The 21,129-nt window shown below is 49.7% G+C and overlaps 1 protein-coding gene across 2 annotated transcripts in view; it reads left to right on the forward strand.

Annotated features, from left to right (window-relative positions):
* Positions 1 to 21,129, forward strand: part of XPO1 (exportin 1) — a 1,118,801-nt gene that overhangs the window by 598,085 nt on the left and 499,587 nt on the right. The gene's annotated exons all lie outside the window — the stretch shown is intronic.

Here is a 21,129-nt window from a genome sequence, read left to right on the forward strand (position 1 = left end):
TGTTTTCTTCCCGTCGCCTTCGTCGCCAGCCAAAAGGACTTTGCACTCGCTGGATGTAGCTAGAGCGCTGAAGTTTTACGTGGACCGCACGAAGTGTTTTCGGAAGACGTCACAACATTTTGTGAACTTTGGACCTGTCAATCAGGGGAAGGCGCTTTCAAAGGCCTCCATTTCCAGATGGCTCTCCGGCTGTATCATGTACTGTCATCGGTTGGCAAACCGACCGCTGCCTGGCCGTCCGAGAGCCCATTCCACCAGAGCGATCGCAGCTACCACGGCGTTCCTATCTGGTGTGCCCCTGCTGGACATATGCAGGGCTGCTACGTGGAGGTCGACGCACACCTTCACGAAATTCTACTGCGTCGATCAGGATTCCAGGGAGGAGTCCAGGGTCGGCCAAGCAGTGCTGCGCAATCTGTTCGCCTAAGGTGAGGCTGGTGAAGAGGTAAGAATTGCTTAATGTTGAGTTTGATGTAATGCTTAATGTTGAGCCTTTGCCACCTCCCGTGGTTGTGCATGTGTGTACTGCTATGTATTCTTTATTCATGAGCATGTGAATCCATGCCAGACCCCATGCTGGAGAAGGAACAAGTTACTTACCTGTAACTGTTGTTCTCCAGCATGGGTCTGGCATGGATTCACATGCGAACCCTCCCGCCTACCCCTCTGCGGCTCTTCACTTGGTCATACTGCCACTTCACGTGCTACCAAATCTGAAGATGGCTGCCAGAGGCGGGGCTTAGGTAGAGGGCAGTCATTGGCTGTGGTCAGTATGACGCAGAGATCAGTGATTGGTTACTACTACGAAAGACAGATCAGAAACGAAACTGATACTGATTTTTTCTTTACCGAGGATTCCCAGCCTGACGACGGGGAATATTCATGAGCATGTGAATCCATGGCAGACCCATGCTGGAGAACAACAGTTACAGGTAAGTAACTTGTTCCACATGGGTGGTTGGGGCTTTGAAGAAGACCCAGAAGAAGGTACTTCACAGCCTTGGCAATCCCCATCAGCGTCTACAGACCCTGACGCCCTCAACCTGTCCACCCACCCCCCAAAGACTCACCAATCAGGAATATGTCACCTATAGATGATCAACCTACCTTTAATGCACTACTATGCAAAGCAGCAGCGCATTTCGAAATCGAGACTGGGGAAATTAGTCCCGACATAGACTTTGTGGAAAAGATCATCAAGGAGAAACCCCCTGTCAGTCAAACCATTCCCCTCGTTGCCTCAGTAAAGAGACCAATCATTCCTTCGCTATCTACACCCGTATAGGTCAGAGGGGTCCCAAGGATAGAAAAATTAGCCCCTCTCCATCGGACCCGTTGTACATCAGGGGCCACTCTGTACCGGACTTCTTAGTAGTAACAAATACAAGAAAGAGGGCAGGGGTCCCGCGATCAACCAGTGAGGCACCACCAGATAAAGGAGCTAAAAAGCTGTGTACCCTAGGTAAAAGGATTACAGCCTCGGCAGCCTTTTCCACCAGGATTGCCAACAACTCCTTACTGGCGAGTTATGCAGATGCCCAATGGAGCAAACTACGCAAAGACATCGAGGAGGTACCTGAACCCCTAAAAACTTGGTTTCTGGCCACGGTTACTGGGGGAACCTTAGTCAACCAGAGCATCATAACGAATACTCTAGATGCTGCAGAAACAGCTGGCCGTTCCCTAGTCCAAGGAACCCTCCTCAAACGTCATGTCTGGCTACGTAATTCAGGGTTTAAACCCGAAACACAAGCATCTCTCATTAACAAACCAATAGAGGATGCCAACCTCTTTGGGAAGGCGGTGGATGATGCACTAGAGACTGCAAAAAAGGATTTTGACACCATTAAGACCCTAGATCAAATTTCAAGGCCTCCCAACAAGCAAGGTTATGAGATGCTTTTTTCGAGGCCAACGCCAGCAACATCAACAACAGCAGCAATACTCTGCAGGCAACTGGTCCTCGAATCAAGGAACCAGTGGACAATACACCCAGAGAGGACAGCGTTGTGGCAAGGGAAGAGGTCGGGGTCCCACCCCTATAGGTTCCCAAGCCGCCAACACCAAATGACCCGAAGATGCGGGTCCCCTCCCATGCATCGCCGGTCGGGGGCCGGTTAACATCCTTTCTTCCAGCATGGGAGGGAATAATATCAGACCGCTGGGTACTCTCAACCATAGCCCGCGGCTACTGTATAGAATTCAACCGCTCCCGGACGTACAGACCCCCAAGGGGACGCTGCCTGTCGCCAGAGCACCTCGCCATCCTTCCAGAAGTGGACCAGCTACTAGAAAAATAGAGGTTGTGCCTCTATCACAGGTAACGGAAGGTTTTTATTCAGTGTACTTTCTTGTACAGAAAAAAAGGACTTGACCATGCGCCCTGTACTAGATCTGCGCCCAGCAAACAAATTTGTAAAACCTCAAAGATTTTGTATGGTGACATTACAGGAAGTAATTCCGGTTATCTCAAGGGGATTACATGACAACACTGGACATGAAAGATGCATACTTTCATATTTTGATGTTGCCAGCGCACAGAAAATACCTGAGGTTCATGATAGAGGGCAAACACTACCAGTTCAGAGTGCTACCCTTTGACATAGCGTCAGTGCCAAGGGTATTCGCGAAAGTAGTGGCAGCGGCCCACCTGCGCAGGTTGTCCATCCAGTATACCCTTACCTCGACGATTGGCTCATAACAGGGGATTCTTACGAGACATGCTACTCAAATACCCAAAAGACTGTAGACCTTTTGTTCCAACTGGGCTTCTCCATCGAGAAGACGTCCAGCCTAGAGCCCAGCCAGATCAAACAATTCCTAGGGGCTCTAATTCGAACAAAGAACGGCCTCGTCTTCCCCTCCAACGAGAGGGTCCAAAATATGCTGTTTCAGATCGCTCAATATGTGGCTGGTCGAGAGGTGACGGTGCGCAAAGCAATGCGTTTGCTGGGAATGATGGCGTCTTGAATATATTTGGTACCTCCCGCGCGACTGCGCCCTATGCAAGAGTGGCTCAACAGCCAGTGGTGTCAGGCCAGCGGACAATTGGACGATCTAGTGGTGGTCTGGCAGGCCTTGGTTCGAAGGAACACAGTGGTGGTCGAAGGAAACCCTTGTAATAGGGAAACCAAGATGCACCAGGAACCAGTCACTATGATACTAGTGGCCCCTATTTGGGCCCGGCAACCATGGTTCGCTCACCTGATGGAGATGTGTCTGTCTCCACCGGTGCAACTACCCTGCCCGTACAACATGCTGTCACAGGACAAGGGCAAGACACTGCACCCATGCCCACAGACCATGAACTTCGCCACATGGCTCCTGAGATCATAGAATTTGGTCATTTACAACTCCCGCAGAGATGCATGGACATTCTTAAAGAAGCTAGGAAGCCTAACACTCGTCACTGTTATTCTAGCAAGTGGAAGAGATTTGTCATCTGGTGTAGGGGAAGGAGCATAAACCCGGTTGACTGCTCTCCCACACATTGTTCTCTACCTGACTCACCTACTAGACTCAGGATTAGTGTTTAATTCTATTAAGGTCCATTTAGCTGCACTTTCCGCATACACCACTTCTCAACTTAGTGTTGTGGTGGAAAGTACCAGTTATTAAAACCTTCATGGAAGGAGTTAAAAGAATACACCCTCCCATAGCGAACCCAGCTCCCGGATGGGACCTAAATGTGGTATTAACCAGGCTCATGGGCTCACCCTTTGAACCCATGCACAAAGCAACGCTTAAGGACCTCACCTTTAAAACTGCTTTTCTAATAGCCATCACCTCCATCAGGAGAGTAAGTGAACTACAAGCGCTATCTATTCTAGACCCCTTTGTAACAGTTCAGAGATAAGGTGGTTCTACGCACACACCCTAGGTTTGCATCTAATTCATTTCTAAGTTCCATGTGAACCAATCTATAGAACTACCAACGTTCTTTCAAAACCCTTCAAACTTGGTAGAAAAAAGCCTGCACTGGATGTGCGCAGGGCTGTTATGTTTTATATGGAAAGAACTAGACCACTGAGAGAGACTAATCAGTTCTTTCTCGGTGGCAGCAGGAAGAGAAGAGATGCAGTTTCAAAATCCACTATATCTAGATGGATTGTCCAATGCATCACTCTGTTACACTCTTGCTAAGGGAGAACTACCCTTCAAGCCAAGCGCACACTACTCGAGGCACTGAGGGTTCCATAGTATTCATTGCAAATGTTCCCCTTGAGTCCATTTGCAAGGCGGCAACCTGGAGTTCTGTACACACCTTTACAAAACACTGTCTAGATGCCCACTCTAGGTCTGATGGGACAAGCAGTATTAAGACACCTTTTCTCTACTGTTCCTTCTCACAACCCACCTCCAACTCCGGGTACTGCTCGCTAGTCTATGCACAACATGTGATTCTAAGCAGATTAACAAACATCAGAAGACAACGCATCACTTACCGTAAAAGCATTTCTGATGGTTGGATCTGCTTAGATTCACATGCGCCCACCCTTCCTCCCCGCTCGGATGGAAGGAATAGACATCCTTTTCTCATTTTTCTGTACTCGCGTCTAGAAGGCTCCCCCAGGGCAGAATAAATACAGAGGGACCTCGACGCGTGAGGGATTGTGGGTACACCGCACGTCACTATAGGGATAGTGTTACAGACGCGCCTTGTCGAAGTCCCCTTGTCGACTACGAAAAACAAAATGCAATACTCCGCAGTGACCACTGGATGTCGGACTATGCACAGCATGTGAATCTAAGCAGATACAACCATCAGAAATGCTTTTACGGTAAGTAATGCATTGTCTTACTTGTTTCATGATGCAAAATGTTCCAGTGTGTATTTCAATGCTGCTCATACAATAATTCATTAACAAGAAAGTCTCAATGAAAATACATTGATTCATAAATCAGACCTAGAAAATAAATGGTCTGTCTCCTATAATTTAGTGTAAGAAAATAAAATTTCAGATTCAATGTTGATGGCTCCACGCGTTTTGGGGTGAGACCCCGCTTCAGGAGCAACACAATCTCTGAAATATATAGAAAAGACCTATAAATTAACATGAAAAATCAATAATCAATATTTATTACAGTTTCACAATTTATCATAACATTTTTTGAATGTACAGGTCTTCTTCGTAAACCTGCCATGAACTTGATGATGATTGAGGACTGAGCATTAAAAAATTCTACAACAACCTTCTCTTAGATGTCTAAATTTGGCCCTAGCGACCCCAAGCATGGCTGTCAATATGGAACATTTGTAGCTAGACCCCCAGAACAATTGAGAGGGAATCTGTTTCAAGAATTTCAACCGCTCAGACATATAAAAGCAAAGGACACTCACTACCTGGATGTTCGATGTCTGAAAAAATGTAGTTTTATTGAGTCTATTTATCTCTTCCTGGTGAGAATTCCGAACTGTTCACTCTTGGAAGCTTCCTCAATGTCATGGCCAGTATTCTAAGAAACTCGTGAACAAACCATGGATTATCATTGTACAATTTATGCCCTCTGTTTTCCATTCGCTTAAACTCGGAAACGTGACGTCAATCTCACCTATTATTCTGCCCTTGGCTATGATTCAATAGTGAGGAGAGCATATCCCACCCGACAATGGATCATCCTGTTAGCGTGATCTCACATAAGGTACCTATTTATGAAAAAAATGAGATCCCTGTGTAAGTGCATCTGGGATAAATCCTCAGCTGCACTGTAAGTTTTCAATGTTTAACTTCCTCTCAGCCACGGTTCCCATTCGAGGTACATATATTCATGCCTGAAAACCCTCGCCCCTTTGCCTCTTAACAATATTACGGTAAGAAACACATTCCTCTCATCTAGTCAAAAGTCCATACATGAACCCAACTAGTTTAAACTAGTATGCTGCTTACATGGAATCTTGTTCAAATGTTAAATGAGGGAAGTGGGTGCTGGCATGACCCGTTTCCAAACTCTCTAATTTTGCGTCTAGGCAGAAATCGCCCCCACAGAGAAAGTAGTCCACTCTATTCCTGTCTACTGTCATGTGACTACGTAAGTCATGTGATTTTATATACCCATGCGGATGACGTCATTTGCACCACACTGGTGCCTCTAGTAGACACTTTTCTTGTTTAGTGTCGGACTTTGTCAAAGCCTGTTTTCCTCCCCTGTCCCCTAAATTTGTGCTTCAAAGGTTGTATATTGAGAGTTGGTAAAATTAGAGTTGCAATAAGTAGGTGTGCCCCTGGAGACACAGGTTTCTACAATCTTGCCTAACACAAGGTCCGTGAAATCCAGGCTCTGGTGGGGCTATACTACCTTACATAGGTACGAGGTTGTGCTTGGGACTCAACCTACATTCCTACCTAAGGTAGTCTCCTCGTTTCACTTCAATGAGGAGATAGTGCTACCTATTTTCTTCGCGGAGCCCAAGGATGAGGCACAGAGGGTTCTGCACTGTCTAGATGTCAGCCTTGCTCTAAAATTCTACCAAGAGCTTCTGCAAATTAGGCTTTGTCGCCTTGGGTGGGTCAAGGCCAGGCTATCAAGCTTCCACGGCTTCCATAGCAAGATGGATGGTTGCGGCCATCAAGGACGCTTATGAGAGGCAGCACAAACCACTCCCGGCAAATGTGCATGCCCACGCTATCAGACCCAAGGCCACAGTAGTTGCGTTCCAGAGGCAAGTTCCGTGGCAGGTTATCAGCAGCGCAACCACATGGGCCACTCCTTTGGCCTTCTGCAAGCACTACTGTTTGGATGCTGGCTCCAGGTCAGATGCAGCATTTGGGCAGGCGGTATTAAGGAACATGTTTTCTTAAAGCGGGTCACCTCTCCACCCTGGGCTACATTCAGTTGTAACAGCCCATACAGTATGGAGGAAAGGGAATAGGGTTTAGGAGTAATTATAAATTACTCTCCGTAATGACTAACATACTCCTAATCCATAGTCCCCTTTCCTCCATACGTCCCGCCCCCTAATAAAACAAGTTTAATTAGGCAATGGTAATATTGTTGACGCGTCGATAGGGGCTGAGGAGTGGCACTGGTGGGTGTAGTCAAGGGAGCACATGCTCGCAGGGTCGCGCCCCCATGTGCCTCTAAATTTAAAGGGTAAGATTTTGTCCGGTAAGAAACGTTCTGTCTCGCGTCCCTAGCGAGGGACGCCCATACAGTATGGAGGAAAGGGGTCTGGACTAATGTTACTCACTACGGTGAGTAACTTATAATTTATGGAACAAAGGTAAGTTTCTATGGGAGCTAGCAGCGTGGGTCTCTCTACCATCAGTGCTTGGCCTGTTCCGGTTTCTTCGTTGGGCCTGTTTACTGCACAGCCATGCGGGCCGCCTGTTTCTTCCATCACTGCAAAAAATGGCCCTTACTTATATGCGTGCACTAAAAGTCTATACATCTATATTTCATGTAATATTGTACTCTTACGTCCCTTCCCCTTTCCTCCATACTGTATAGACGTCCCTTGCGAGGGACAGGAGATGGAACCTTTTTCACCAGAAAAATCTTCTTCCCCTTTAAACTTGAGGCACGCGGGGAACGGCTCTGCGATCATGCCTGAATTCACCAGCACTCCTGGGTTTGGCTTCGGCCATGTAATACCACGCACTCTTCCCTGGATATTCTATCTTTTTCTTTTCAATTAGGTACTTGGTCCTCCGACGCCACGCTCCTCCCCAGCGCATGCCGATTTCGGCTGGCTTCCGCAGGTGTCCAGCATGCGGGGAGCTCTTCCCTACGTTTGATCCTCAAGCTCTTTGCCTCCACTGCCTTGGCCCAGACCAGAGCTGAGAGGGTTGTTCTGCGTGCGCCACACTGACCCCACATACACTGAAGAACAGGTTAGCTCGTTGGAGGGAGCTCTTTCAGAAGTCATCACCGGAGGACCTGAAGGACTTCGTAAATCATCGGTCAAGGCCAAAGGCAAGGCCTATATTTACCATTGCACCCTGTAAGGATGTCTCCTTCCCAAGGAATCGCCCGAGTGGGAGGAACCTCTCGGTTTCTCGCACCGGCAAACGTACCAAGGCTAGTCCAGCTACCAGCCTCACGGGCACGGGGTCACCAGATCCTTCCAATGTCAGTGCTGAGGGACCGCAAGTTTCTTTTACCGGGGTTACTCCCGAGGTGCCACGGCCTAGTAACGGCATGTCCAAGGGGGTGCCTTCACACAGCACTACTGGGCAGCTCTGCCGAGGGCAATACGCCTTACAGGTCCTGTCCTGAGGTGCAGGATAGGCCTTAAGTTCCAACACCAAGTGTCTTGGATGAGGCTGGGTCCAGTGAGCCAGGCACCATGTGGCACGCAGCTCGACAAAATGGCAACCATGCAAAATAAGATGGCAGCTCGTCCGATACCTCCCCTAGGAACGGAGTGGGTAGAGGAACGAGTTGCAAGGTGGGACTGGTGTCAACCAGGTACGTGGCTGACAGCTTATCCATCAAGAGGGTTGGTTTCCCCTGCACCCCAAGCAGTGTGCACCAGCAGCCTCCAGCCACTCCGTCAATATCTCCTGCCACCTCTTCAGTCTCCAAAGACAAGTTCTTTGAAAGGTTCTTAGCACTTATGAGAACTCGCCAGATGAGGCCTTCCTTCAGGATACTATCGGACGTTCTCCCTCCGGTCACTCCACCAGCACCCATAGTCATTCCTCCTATGACTCCGGCGCCACAGGCCCCCCCAGTACAGCCCCTGCTGCCTCAGCCCGCTCCTTTGATTTCGGCTTCCCTGCCTCCCACAGTACAGGCGGTTCCACACCAGCCTCTGCAGCACCCATTGGCTCTGGCCACCACGCCACAGCTCACGGCACCCAGTACATGCCATCTTCAGCCAGGGCCTTCCACGAACACCTTGCAGGTTTGGCAGAATATTTGGGCCTTCCACAGCCTGAGGGGGGTGGGGCGGGGTCCTGGCAGAAGTCCTCACCCCAAGAACCCCTATCGAAAAGAGGGATCCTGATGCAGAAAGATGTTGTTGCCCTAGCCAAGAAGGGGTGGCTCAAGCCGCATGCTGGCCAACCTGTCAATCAGCGCCACGACACCAAGTATAGGCAGATGGAGCGGGATGCACTCTTGCTTTCGGCGCATCCTCAAACGCACTCTTCTGTGATCTCTGCAGCGTCACTCTACTCTAAGCCTCAGTCGTCTTCAGCCAACTCCTTCTCGACGCTGCTAGGCAAGAAGATCTTGGGGGCGTACTGGAAAAAGCTGTACTCCAATGCTTCCTTGTACGTGCGTCAAGCCAACGCGGATGCCATGCTGGCAGCTGTTAACCAAAGGCTCTGGCAGGACATTGCAGACTTCCTCCTGGAACCTCTGGTGCAGAGCCAAGTGTGCTTAAAGGCCGGCCTAGGAGAAGCCAGGCTGGTAGCGCAGGACATCATGGAGTGCACCGTGGCCCACATTGCCGCCTCTGGCCAGGCCATCTGCATCACCACGGACATAAGGACTGTCTGGCTCCAGGCTACTAAGTTTAACCCCGACATCCAGGAACACATATTTGACCTTCCATTTGAGGGTAGTGACCTCTTTCACTCCACCACAGATGAGGAATTAGATAAAAAGAACAGCCGCTCGCAAACTGCAAAGTCTTTATTCTTACAAAGGCCACACACAAGGCGTACACCCAGTCACATCAACGCTCTTGACAAAGGGCGGGTGTTTTGCGGGTTCCGAGGCTTCCAAGAACGGAGGTCTAGGCAACCTGACTGTTCTCAGAGTCAGCACCGAAAGAAACAACAAAGGGGGGCGGGGTGGAAGAGCTTTTTTCAATCACCCTCATCCATAACGGCCTGAGGGAAAGAAGGCATGACATGCCCCTTCAGGTCCACGTGTCTCCGGTGAGAGCAGGCTTGCCTTTCACATGCAATTTTGGTGGCAGAACTTTTCGGATCCCTGGATACTATCCGTAGTATCCACAGGGTACCACCTACCAGTACCTTCCTCTCCTCCCACAGATTGGGTCAGCAACTCTGTTTGCAGGTATCCGGTTGCTCGTCGAGAGCCAGGCTGTGGAACAAGTCGCAACCTCCCAGCGAGGATTGGGCTTTTATTCCGGGATTTTCATCATACAGAAGAACCAGACTGGCCTGAGTTGTGTTGGACCCTGTTGGGGACAATTCTCTGTTGAGGCTAATTTCCCAAACCTAGTGAGTCCCCCAGCAGCTTTGCTGGATTTTTGGGGTTTATTTTTTTCTCCTGCTAAGAGTGAGACTCTCTTTCTCCCACTCTTAGGCAGGATTTGAGAACGTCCTTTGACACTGAATGTGTTTTATGGGTTATGGGGTCTTTTACTCCATAGGGCTTCATGTGTTTTTGGTATGTGTTACACAGCACCCTCAGTGCAGTAATACAGGGGTGTCATAGTGACCCCCAAACATAGACTCCATACCCTGGGACTGACTACTGTCTCCCAGGGCATGTAAAGTCCCCATTGGCTTTACTAGTCTCAAATTTTGAACAGAACCAGTACAAACCATCATATTGTGGAAGTACTGGTAGGGGTAATTCGATTGCCCCTGGGTCTGTTTTCCAAGGGGGTACTGTCCAGTCTCCCCTTGTCGAGTTTCTGGCTGGTGGCAGTGGATACCACGCAAAATATTCCACCGAAATATTCATGGGATTTTCCCATTGATTTTAAACGCACCACTTTTTGGTGCAATGTTAAAGATACCACCGGGTTATTTATTTAATATTTATTCCCGGTTGGGTCTTTTTGCCAGGACTCGGTTTTAAAATGGCGTTTGTGTTCGCCTCTGAAACTCTAACCCAAGTCGAGCCCTTTGTTCCACTTTTTGGCGGGCTTCTGCAAACACACCCTCCAAATGGTGCCACTCTGTCTGGGATCTACAGGATGTGTGGGAGGGGGATTAGGCACCCTGGACTGAGTTGCCTTGGCAACTCAAGTCACACTCTTGTGTGATTGGCCCAGTGTTGAGCCGCCCGGCTCACCACTTAGCATGTTTGAGTGACAGCTAGGCTTTTGAAAGTGTTTTTCTGCATAAAAGCAGGACTTTGGGGACTGGAACTTCAGAAGTCGCCACAGGACCTAAAGAATCCGAAGAGAGGGGAAGCTGAGCCATCTACGACGACGACACCACCGGTGGAGCCCTGCTGTACGAACTCACCACTTCCCCGACGACAGATCTTCTTCCAGGAGAGTCTTCTTCCCTTTGAGCTGGTGGGACCAACCAGTTCGCCTTTTTCGCCTTCCTGGATCGGCTCGTGGTGGAATCGCCCGTGCCAAGCACCCCGGCGGCCGGATAGCCGCGCTTCACCACTACCGCGAATAAAAGGGTCGTACCTTTTAACCGGGAAACTCTGCGGCTGGTTTCTTCCCTGTGCAACTACCTCCAGCTTTCTTACTCATCAAGATCATCTCTTCCTCTGGTCAAAGCCACGACTTGCACCTGCTGCCTGGAACAACTGCCACAGCTGGAACTTTCTCACCATTTCAGGTACTGGGTCCCGCCTGGTCTCCCTTGCAACGGATTGTCCAAGGTGTCCCGTAAATCCCTGACTCTCCAACTGGGTTGACCTCAGACCTGCTAACTTTGCCTTTCTAAACTGATCCAACCTCTTGACTTTTTCTGCAAAGACTTTGAATGCATTTCCACTGTGTGATCTTGGGCACATTCCACCTTGCTCTCTCCAAGAGTGGGCCTGGCTATGAACCTTTGGCTCTACAGTAGACCCTGCCTTTCTTGACTTGCTGTGGTTTCTTAGAAGTGTTGGTACTGTGTTATTTCCATACTCTTTTCTCTCCCTTTTTAAACGAATTATTGGAGTGCCATCTACGGCTATGCGCTCACCTCTGTTTTGCTAATAAGTGGTGTCTTAACCTAGACATGTCGAATAATTAACTAGGGAGGTGTATATACTTATAGTGACTGTTTGAACTTGCTTGATATGTTAGTGCCAGTGTATTTTCATAAGTGTGTTTTTAAATAAATGATATACTTTTATACCATTTTATACCGGTGTTTGCTTGTTCTACTGTATTTTTAGCCCTAGTGTGTATACTCTATATACTGCCTAACTCATCTTGAGAGAAGTCTGACTGCTCAGCCACAGCTACCAGGTAAATCTGGGTGGTGCAGACTGCTACTAATTGGGTTTACTGCTTAATCCTGTGGTTTTAAACTTTTTGCAGTGGTCCCTAAGGGAACTGCACAGGTTTCTGCCTAACGGACCTTTCCACCCTCCACGTCTCCCTTCCTGTTCAAAAATTCAAGAAGGTTACGCCAGCACTTATTGCAGAAACACTGGACAGGGGAAACTGGATGTGTTCCCTGGATCTGAAGGACTCGTATCTGCATGTCTCGATTTGGCAGCCGCATCGTTCCTTACTGTGATTCAGGATCATGGGCTGCCATTTCCAATGCAAGGTACTACCCTTTGGCCTAAACTTGGCTCCCGGGGTATTTTCCAGGTTAATGAATGCAGTGGCAGCCGTCCTTGGGGCCCAGGACCACCACGTCTACCTTTACCTGGACGACTGGCTGACATCTCCGGAAGTGGTTCGCCATACCTCCTCCGCACTGATGAATACACTCCACGCCCTGGGGTTCACTATCAGTCTCAAAAAATCTCAGCTGCAACCCACCCAGACCCTCACCTTCCTGGGCCTCATCTGGGACACAAGCTCTGAGAGTCTTTCCCTCGGAGGACAAGATTGTGGCCATCAAGAAAGCCACTTCTCAATTCCTCACCAGGGCAGTGAGCTTAGCCATGTGGTACCAATACCTGTTGAGTATAATGGTGGCGGTCCTGTTGGCCGTACCCCACACAAGACTCAAGATGAGATTACAGCTGTACTTCGCAGCCTCATGGAATCGGGAGAGGGGCTCCCTAGCAGAAACAATCAACATCCCTCCCTTTCTCCACTTGGACCTCATGTGGTGGTAGGCTCCGGGGCTCTGGAGTATACTCAAGATAATTCCTCGTCAGAAAGACCTGCGGTTGGCACCCCATCCTGGACCTGCGTCGGTTAAATACGTCACGGCCCAGGAGTTCCGGATGGTCTCCCTCCAGGACGTGCTGGGACAGCTGGAGGCAGGCGACTTCCTGTTGTCGCTGGACTTGAGGATGCATACTTGCACATCCCCATTCTAAAAGGACACGTTTCTCAGATTCGTAGTCCAAGGACGGCACTACCAATTCAAGGCCCTGCCATTCGGATAGAAGTCGGCACCCAGGGTATTTACCAAGTGTCTAGCGCCAGTGGCGGCGCGGCTGCGCCTGCAAGGGATCCACGTTTACCCCTACCTGGACGATTGGCTCATCCGAGCAAGGACAAGGAAGCTCGTCGTCGAGCACAGAGCGAGGACCGTCCAACTGCTCACGGACCTGGGATTCTCCATCAACTTCCCCAAATCCCCCCTGGTTCTGTCGCAGATCGCACTGTTTCTGGGAGCCAATCTCGATACAGTGGCACGATTGGCTTACCCATCGGAGGAAAGGACGAAGGCCATCCTGGGCAAGGTGCAGCGCCTGCTGGCCACGGCTGTTGCCAGGGTGAGGTCCATCACGTCACTTCTCAGCATGATGTCCTCCTGCATCTACCTGGTGCGCCTATGCAGGCTGTTCCTCGATGCCCGTTGGATGCAAGCGGCGGGCAGCTTCGAAGACAAGATCCCGCTCAACGAGGTCTTCCGTCAAGCGATTTGGTGGTGGGGCACCCGCGCGCATCTTGCGGCAGGCACAGACTTTCAAACCCCAGCACACCAGGAGTCGGTGATGACGGATGCCTCCCTGGGGGGATTGGGGAGCTCACACCGGAGATCTTCACACGAGAGGCCTTTGGCTCCCGGAGGAGAGTTCACTCCACATCAACATCCTGGAGCTCCGAGCAGTGTTCTGGGCTCTCGGGTCGTTTCTCCTCTCCCTCAAGGGCAAGGTGGTGAGGATCTTCACCGACAACGCCACCATGATGTTCTACATCCGGAAGCAGGGAGTAACCAGGTCCCCGGCCCTATCCAAGGAGGCCCAGGGTCTGTGGCACTGGGCTGTTGCCCAGGGGATGTTTCTGGTACCCCTCAACCTAGCAGGAATAAAAAACACCATTGCCGACCCGCTGAGCAGGGAGCTGCGCTCATGCCACGAGTGGGAGCTGCATCGGGGCCAAGTGGATCGGCTTTTCCGACGATGGGACAAACCCCAGATCGACCTGTTCGCGACTGAGGCGAACTCGAAGTGCAAGAGGTTCGCCAGCAGGTATCCCCAGCCGAGGAGCATGGGCGATGCTTTCTCGTTCCCCTGGGACGGCCTATTCTTGTATGCGTTCCCTCCGTTGCTACTGCGACTCATCAACCAACTCAAGAGGTCCCAGTGCAGGATGATCCTCGTCGCACCGGCATGGCCGAGACAGATCTGGTTCCCGGACCTTATGGAATTGTCAGCGTCCCCTCAGTCAAACTATTGACGGACGCAGATCTTCTCTCCAGAGGAGGCGGCGCCATCCTCCATCACGACCCAGGGTCGCTGAACTTGCAGGCCTGGCTCCTGCGGCACTAGAGTTTGGAGGCTACGATATTCCGGCAGACTGCAAGGAGGTGCTTGCAAAGGCCAGGGTGTCCTCAACTCGCAAGTGCTATGGACACAAATGGAAGAGGTTCTCTGGCTGGTGCCGTGCACAGAAGATTTCCCCTCTGCGAATTACGGCCCCTCAAGTGCTGCCGTACCTGCTGTCACTGGCCAAGGCGGGGCTGGCTCATGCCTCTTTCAAAATACACCTGGCGTCGATCTCCCACTACACCAGAACTACGGGACGATCATCTTTGTGGTCTCATCGCCTGGTGAAGGAATTTATGAAGGGACTGTTCTGTTAATTCCCGCCGTGGGAGCTCAACGTGGTGCTGACCAGGCTCATGGGGGCGCCTTTCGAGCCCCTGCATTCGGCACCGTTGAAGTTCCTGTTGTGGAAAACTGCGTTTCTTGTGGCCATCACCTCCGCACGACGAGTGGGAGAGATCCAGGCCCTATCCTGCAAGCCTCCATACTTGACTTTTCACAAGACGAGGATGGTGCTGAGGACGCACCCCTCCTTTCATGTCCAAGGTTCCGTCGGACTTCCATCTCAACGAGCCCTTGATGTTACCAGTTTTCTTCCTGTCGCCCACCGAGAGGACTTTGCACTCGCTGGATGTGGCTAGAGCAATGAAGTTCTACGTGGACCGCACAAAGTTTTCAGAAGACATCACAACTGTTTGTGAACTTTGGACCTGTGAACCAAGGGAAGGCCCTCTTGAAGGCTTCCATTTCCAGATGGCTCTCCAGCGGCATCATGCACGGTCACCGGTTGGCAAACCGACCGTTGCCTGGCCGTCCGAGAGCCCATTCGACCAGAGCGATTGCTGCTACCACAGCGTTCTTGTCGGGTGCACCCCTGCTGGACAACTGCAGGGCTGCTACGTGGAGGTCGACGCACACCTTCACGAGATTCTACTGCGTCGACTGGGATTCCAGGGAGGAGTCCAGGGTCGGCCAAGCAGTGCTGCGCAACCTGTTCGCCTGAAGGTGGGCCTGGTGAGGAGGTAAGAGTTGCTTAATGTTGAGTTAATGAAATGCTTAATGTTGAGCCTTCCCACCTCGCGTGGTTGAGCATGTGAATCCATGCCAGACCCCATGCTGGAGAAGGAACAAGTTACTTACCTGTAACTGTTCTCCAGCATGGGTCTGCCATGGATTCACATGCAAACCCTCCCTCCTACCCCTCTGCGGATCTTCACTTGGTCATACTGCCACTTTACGTGCTACCAAATCTGAGGATGGCTGCCCAGGGAGGGGCTTAGGGAGAGGGCAGTCGTTGGCTGGGGCAGTATGACCCAGAGACCAGTGATTGGTTACTACTAAAAGACAGATGAGAAACGAAACTGATACTGATTTTTTTTCTTTACCGAGGATTCCCAGACTGACAGGGAATATTAATGAGCATGTGAATCCATGCCAGACCCATGCTGGCGAACAGTTACAGATAAGTAACTTGTTCCTTCCTCCCGCCATTTAACTCCCGAGGGAGTCCAACCTGGAGGCGTACAGGCTCAGCAGACTGGGGGCAGACAATTACGAGTGGCAATTGAACGACCTGGTACTGTTAGGGAGAATTCTCATAAATGTGCTAATTCCCTTCACTTTAGAGACCTCCAGCAACTTTTCTGGATTTTATGAACTTGATTTATTTACCTGGAGTGCAGGAGCCTTTTTCCCCACTCTCTCATAGATTTTGATGTATGTTTTACTCGTGTTCTTTGATTATGGAGTTTTAGACAACTGCATAGGCATCAACTTTTCATGTGTGTTACACAGCACCCTCAGTGCAGTAGCACAGGGAAGCCTTTCTAGGCTGTCCCAAGGTTTAAATACCTTCTCTGGGATAAACTGTTTCCCAGAGATAGTAAATTGACTAGTAAAGTCTTTTCAAATTCCTAGACCCAGCACACACTAATCTTCCTATAGAGTGCTGGAGGGATTACCTAGTATCCCCTGTGTCTAGAAACTCATGCAGCAGTCAAATGCTACCCTTTCCTATCGAAATGGCTGGCAGTGGTTTTACAACGAACTACCATGATTTTTCCCGACTGCGAACACTGGTAGCTAAAAATCGAGGGAGCCATGTTTTTCAAGATGGCGCTTTAGCTCCTTTGTTTAAACCAGTCCCGGTCTTCTTTTTTCGCCATTTCTTTTTGCAAAGGTCCTTCTAGAGTTTGTCTCTGTGCGCCAAACTAGGTTTGGTCCCTTTGTTTCCATGCCTTTGGCGGGCTACATGACTGAAGACCGCCTCTGGCGCCCGAGTGTCTGGGGTGGGCAGGAAGTGAGGGAGGTGCCCGAAACTCTGTGCTTAGTCTCCTAGGAGACCCAAATGCACTGTGGTGTGATTGGCTGACTGACTGTCCAGCAAGGACAGGCACCCTGCTGGGTGAGTGGCAGCTAGGCTGGAATGAATAGGAGAAAACTGTTTAAAAGGTCAGTCTCTTGGACTGAACGGCAGAGTCGTACACTGGAACGAAAGAACCAAAGATGAGCTGGAAGAGGACGGCTGCTGCAACTACTGGACCGTTGGTTTGCCCGGTGGAGCCCTGCTGCAGGTCCGAATCGCCAAGTTCACCTCGACAGATGAGCCCCTTCAAGGACAACTTCTTCCTTTTGAGTTGTTGGGACCAATCAACTCGTAAGCCACCTGGATACCATTCTCGGAGCTTGTTCGGATTAACCAGGGAGAGGGACACCAGCTTGTGTGCGCTTGAACAGCAACCAGAATTGAAGATTTGCCAATTTGACAGCTTTGTGATCCGTCCCCGTGCAGTGCAGGAGTGCCAGAGGCTTGCCTGAGAATATCCCTTGAATGGGCTCTCAGGGCACAATGGTCTCAGTTCTCCAGCAACATGCCGCACCTACTTCAAGTTCGAAGCAGGATCGCACAGGATCTCCTATGGTGGGCCTGCAAGGACAACATTTTGAAGAGAGAACCTTTTTGTCAACCATGGCCGAAGATAACGGAAGTGATGGGTGGCTCATTCACAGGGTGAGGAGCCCACGCCAACGATCTGACAATCCGGGGTTGTTGGTCACAATCTTTTGGGGCTGATGTCAATCTGACTGGTGCTGAAGGCTTTTCTGCCCTCGGTTCGGAGAAAGCAGGTCCTGATGATAACAGATAAAACAGTGGCCATGTACTACCTCAACAAGAGAGGTTGTCTAGGCTCACTGCTACTGAGTAGAGAGGCAATGCTACTCTGGGCAATTTCAAGAATGAATCTTTCTGTCTGCAGTTGACCTAGCCAGAGAGAAGCACACAGCGGCAGATGCTCTGAGCAGGCAAGCTGTCTCCCACAAGTGGGAACTAGCTCAGGCAGTCCTTCAAGAGATCTTCACCCTTTGGGGAACCCTTCAAGTGGAACTGTTTGCGACCAGTGTCAACAGGAAGTGTGAACTGTACTGCTACAGGGAATTTCCCCCAGGAGGAGCTGTAGGAGACGTGTTTGTGGTGAACTGGCAGTAGCCACTCCTGTACGAGTTTCTTCCAGTCCCAGTCATTCCTCACGTGATCAGGAGTTTGAGAGAGTTCGGGAAATCCATGATCCTTATTTCCCCGGATTGGGCCAGGAGGTTGTGGTACCCGGAGCTTCTGGACATGTCCATCTACCCGCCAATACGTCTTACACAAAGAGGACCTTCTCTTGCGAGAGGAGATTCAGGTTCTACATCCAGAGGTCAAGACACTTAACCTTCAGGCATGGTTTGAGAGGCTGAGGTACAAGGATTGGGACTTCCCAGATGATGTAATGGAGATTTTGCTTTCGGCCAGAAGGTCAGCAATGAAGTCTTTGTACCGCTGCCATTGGAACAAATTCTGCAACTGGTGCAGGCACACGAATGTGGACCCTTTGCAAAACAGTGGCAGTGTTATCCTTTCTGCTGTACTTGGCCAATCTGGGGCTCCAGGTTGGGACCATTAAAGGTTATTTGGCAGTGCTTTCCATCTTCAAGCACTCATCTGAGGATACTTCATATTTTAAGATACCTTTGGTGATGCAATTTCTGAAGGGACTCCCTAATGCGTTCCCTCCCTCTCCCTTTCAGGTTCCTGTTTGGGACCTTAATCTGGTGTTAACATTTCTTGTGTGCACCATTTGAACCACTCCAGTTCATGTCCCTGAAGACCATCTTGTTGGTAGCACTAACATCCGCCAATAGAGCGAGTGAGTTGCAGGCACTATCCACTAAACCACACTTTACACTATTTCATAAGGACAAGGTCGCCCTGAGGGTCAAGCCTTCATTTCTAGCTAAGGTCATTTCAGACGTTCATTGAGGACAAAAGATTGTGTTACCCACCACTTTCTATCCTCCACCTCATCCTGGCACAGAGGAGAGGTTACACAGACTTGATCAACGAAGGGCTCTGAGCTTCTACATTTCAAGGTTAAAACTTTTTTTGGATGACCAACTACTCATAGGTTATACGGGGTCATAGACTGGGACGGGGTGTAACAAAGCAGACCTTATCCAGATGGTTTATTCTTGCTATTTCCGAATGCTACAGGCTCGCGGGCGAGGGTCCCCCAGAAGGCTTTAGAGCCCATTCCACTAGGGTCATGGCTACTTGTGCTCTGCAAAGAGGTGTTTCAGTTAAAACATTTGTGAGGAAGCTACTTGGTCTACAATACACACTTTTACTAAGCATTACTTACTTAATTCTACCTTAAGTCAGGATAGAAGTTTTGGAAAAGCTGTCCTCCATTATGTTAATGGAAACCATTGATAGCAAAATTCTTACTCCCTCCACCAAAACAAACACTGCTTTTGGAGTCTGTCCAAGATGAGGAATACGTGGGATGACACAATCCATTAGAAGAACAAGTTACTTAACCCTGGTAACCTTCTTTCGACTGGACGTTCCTCCCACGTATTCCTTGTCGGCCTCCCAACCTACCCCTCAGTAGAATTTCCCAAGTTATTGCAGCTTTTGCTCCTTTAGAGCCTAGTATGTTCAAATCTGCATTGAAGCAGGTAGTTGTACTTGAGAATGACACAAAAAAAAGAACTGAAGCCAACTGGCGCTGCACGTGCTATATATGCCTTCGATCACGTCATCCTCAAGGCAAAGTCCCTCGAGGGACGCAGCCGACTGCATCGACGCACATCACCACCTGCCGAAATTTTTTTCTCAAGCTCAATATTGGAGATATCAAAGATGAGGAATACGTGGGAGGAGCCTCCAGTAGAAAGAACGTTGCTAGGGGTAAGTAACTTGTTCTTTGATAGCTATCACAGCTGCTAGAAGAGTCAGCGAATTGCAGGCTCTCTAGTAAAGCCCCCGTCCTGAAGTTTAGAGAAATTTTCCCTGAAGGTGTGCCCCTCAGGTTTTTGCCAAGGGTGGTGTCTTAAATCGACCTGTGCCAGAGTAGACCCAGCATTTTACCCTCCGCCCTGTCCTAAGGATGAGCAAAGGCCCTACAGATTGGGCACCCAAGAGGGTGCTTAGTTTTTACCTGGCCAGAACAGTCTCTTTCAGGAAGGATGACAGGAAGTTTGTTGCCTTCTCACATTTCAGGTTGGGACAAGCATTCACAAAGCAAACTACCTCATGTTGGGTAGTGCCCTGCATTTTGGAATGCTATCAGTCAGCAGGCAGGGTGGTCCAAACAGGGCTTAATGCTCACACTATCAGAGATGCTGCCATTGCCTCTGCTCTTCAGAGGAGGGCCCATCAGAGACATGTGTAGTGCAGCAATATGGTCATCTCTGCACATGTTTGTCCAGCATTACAGCTTGGACTTGGCCCGTGAAGCAGATGCGCGCTTTGGTAGGGCGGTCCTCCAAAGCTTCTTGGTTTAACTGTCAAACCTCCTTCAGCATGACTACTGCTTTGCGAGTCTATCAAGATGAGCAATCTCGTGGGGGAATGCAATCCATTGAACGAGGAATGACTTGCCGCAATGTATTTTCTGTGGATTCTTCTCCCACTGATTCTTTATCGCCCTCCCAGCCTACCCTGCTTGGAAGTCCATAGTCCTAAATGGATTCTGCGGTCATGTTGCTGTGTGCGACATGAGGAACAGAGTGCTGCGTTTGGGGCAGCAGCAGATGGCTGGTTATACTGCACTGATTCTTCTGGTTTAATCTCCATCGAGCTATTGAAGGATGAGGTGACCAATTGTGCTTTGCTATTGTTTCTATGCTTTGCTCTTAACTGTAAATTTCCTCTCGCAGGCTGAGCCTGGGGTCAGGGGGTCAACTGAAGTATGGGGGCGTAGTGCGCCCTTTTATACGGTGCACAACGTCCCATCTGATTGAGGAATGGGGAGGCTGTAAATAAGGAGGGAGTCTTTCACGATATTGAGCCAGGCTACACTCCATGTTGAGAACATTTCCTAGCAGCAAACTAGATTGCAGTCAAGATAAGGAATCTGTGGCAGAAGAATCCATAGAACATTACTGGTAAGTAATTTCTCATTCAGCATTGTTTGGCAATGGTGGAATAAACTGATCACCTCTAGCCGGACTAGATCTCACAGAGAAATCACTTTATGCTATACAGGACGAATGGACTTAATTTACTTGAAACCCGACACTGTATGCTTTGACTCGTCCTGTTTGCTTTTTTTGTGAAGCATTCAAGGAAGAATTCTTCTGTTA

This window comes from Ambystoma mexicanum, chromosome 4q (assembly GCF_040938575.1).
Source record: "Ambystoma mexicanum isolate Mex_15411 chromosome 4q, UKY_AmexF1_1, whole genome shotgun sequence".
NCBI lineage: Eukaryota > Metazoa > Chordata > Amphibia > Caudata > Ambystomatidae > Ambystoma > Ambystoma mexicanum.